A 2,646-nucleotide genomic window follows, 5' to 3' on the forward strand; every position below is an offset into this window, starting at 1 on the left:
CCAGGATTTAGGCAGTAAATAGCCTCTCTGGTGACTTTTGTTTCAGTTTGACGCCTCGGTCGTGTTTTCTGTCTTTTTGCAGAGGTGCTAATCCAAGCGTGCTCACAAACTGGCTGGACGGCCGTCACTTTTGTTTCCTCTTCAGGTGAAATATGCTCTTTCCCTCTCAATCAATTACCCCCTCCCTCCTCCTCTCCCAGCTGCTGAGCTCTTATTTATGGTCTGAACCTGGAGCCTGGGATTATGGCAACATTTGACCTCCCACCTCTGACCCACCAAGCCAACCCTGTACACCATTAAACTGCCTCTCTGCTGCCATTACCCAATCTGAAGACTCACTTAAGGGGGATGCCAGGTAATACGAGAACAAGATGGCAGATCTACCTGCTGGAAAACCAAACACTTTAAGCAGAGAGGGTTCTCTGGTTCTGTGGTGCCAACAGCCGTGTCATTGTTGCTCGTTACAGAGAAAATCTGGCAACATCTGGATCCTGAGACAGAGCAGCTAAAAGCCTACGGTCCGTTTATGTTGTCATAATTGAATAACGCTCAACATCTGGTTGCAATGTTATGTTTTGCTGCAAAGGTACAGGATAGTTTTAGTTGTGCCGCACGATTTCCAAACAACCAACAAATTCAGTACTAAACACAGATTTGTATAAAACAGCTGGAGTGAGACTTGGTCATGTGATCTACTGTAGCAGCGGGGCTAACCAACCGAGCAAAGGTCTGGGTTTACCTTTACTGTTCATGTTGGTCAAAGAGCCACAAATAAGACCCGACTTTAAGGTCAACAAGTTAAAAAGTTATTGAGTGATTTCAGGTCTGGTTTAGATCATTACTTATAAATTTAGGTATATGGGTGTATATTGTTCACCAGCGATGGTAGGATAGAGCAGGAGATGGATCGACGGATGGGGCCTCGTCCTCAGTAATGAGTGCGTTGCCTCGGTCAGTCGTGGTGAAGAGCTGAGTCAAAAAGCAAAACTCTTGATTTACTGGTCTGTCTTAGTTTCCAACCCTCACCTATAGTCATGAGGTGTGGATCATGACCGAAAGAACGAGATCCGGGATACAGGCGGCCGAAATGAGCTTCCTTCGTAGGATGGGGCGGGCTCAGCCTTAGAGATAGGGGGAGGAGCTCAGTCACCCGGGGGGTGGGGGGCTTGGGACCAGTTTCTGAGGCTTGGAGCAGAGTCGCTGCTCCTCCACGTCGAAAAGAGTCAGTTGAGGTGGTTCATCTGATCAGAAGCCTCCTGTATGCCTCCCTTTAGAGGTGTTCTGGGCAAGTCCCGCTGGTAGGAGGCCCCAGGGAAGACCCAGGACTCACTGGAGGGATTATGCATCCTCTCTGGCCTGGGAACGCCTTGGGGTCCCCCAGGATGAGCTGGAAAGTGTCTCTGGGGAGAGGGAGGTCTGGGTTTCTCTCCTGGACCCTGTTGCCTCCGCGACCCGACAACAGATAAGCGGAAGCAGATGGAGATTTTCTTCCATACATCTGCTGTTTTACATAATGGCTGAACAAAATTAGCATCATTATCAATTTTGTTAATCTATTTATTTATTTGTGACACAGATCCCGTGTTAGCTGTTAATCAAATAGTTTTGTCCACCGTGAGCCGACGCCACTTTTGCTCCTCCATGGCTGTGTCCAAATGCAGGGGCTGGGTCCTTCGAAGGACCCGGCCTACCAGGTATAGTTGGGCTGGGTCATTGGTCGACCGCGAAGACTGGAAAAAAGTGTCACAAAGCAACAAAGTTAGCTTAAAGGCAATATTTGAAAAACTAATGGACCTGCCATAGATCCATGTTTATTTCTCTATACCAGCTCGTTTCATTTCTGACAAGAATAATATTAAAAACATTTAAAAATACATATATCTCCAGTCGGCCTGCAATGCATTATGGGATATGGTGGGCCCAGAAGGATCCATCGGACCGGTCCCTCAAATTGGGTGCAAAGGAGGATGCATTTTTCAGCCACATCAGTCTCTTTAAATCCGTACAGCCTCCGGCACGGTGCTGTGATGAATTCGTCCTTCGGACGACGCAGCCCCTGAATTTGGACACAGCACATGTTGTCCCAGATGCTAACAGTGGACGTGGCTCACTCTAGTGTTATTTAACTCTATGGCCCTAAATAAAAAAAAGGTTCGGTTCAAAAGCAGCTGAATCAGTCGTCTTATAGCTAAAGGACAACACACAGCCAAAGCTGCGTGATCAACATTTAATAATAAAGCAGTGAACTCCACTCCTCGTTTATTTCCTTATTTTTCAGTTTAAAGAGAAACTATTTTAAAGTGCCTGTGATGTCCAAATTTTTTTGCAATAAATATGAATGCATTTTTGGAAAGATAACATCGATAACATATTGTAAAATAAATTTCACGCCACTGAGATGAACAGTTGTTGAGATATTCATATGTGAAGTAACAGGAAGTGATATCAAAGGGGAATATTTGCATGTAAACAGAGTGTTGCTACAATAAATAACAGACTGTACAGGAGAATCTGATGGTTTTTTAGATTATTTGGAGTTCCTATAAAGCAGAGAGATTAAATAAAATATATTGCTTTAATAAACAAAGACCATGGAGTTTTCTTAAAGAGTCCCCTTTGATGTCACTTCCTGTTTCAGTTGGAGCC

Source organism: Austrofundulus limnaeus, unplaced genomic scaffold (assembly GCF_001266775.1).
Source record: "Austrofundulus limnaeus strain Quisiro unplaced genomic scaffold, Austrofundulus_limnaeus-1.0 Scaffold179, whole genome shotgun sequence".
In the NCBI taxonomy this organism is placed as follows: domain Eukaryota; kingdom Metazoa; phylum Chordata; class Actinopteri; order Cyprinodontiformes; family Rivulidae; genus Austrofundulus; species Austrofundulus limnaeus.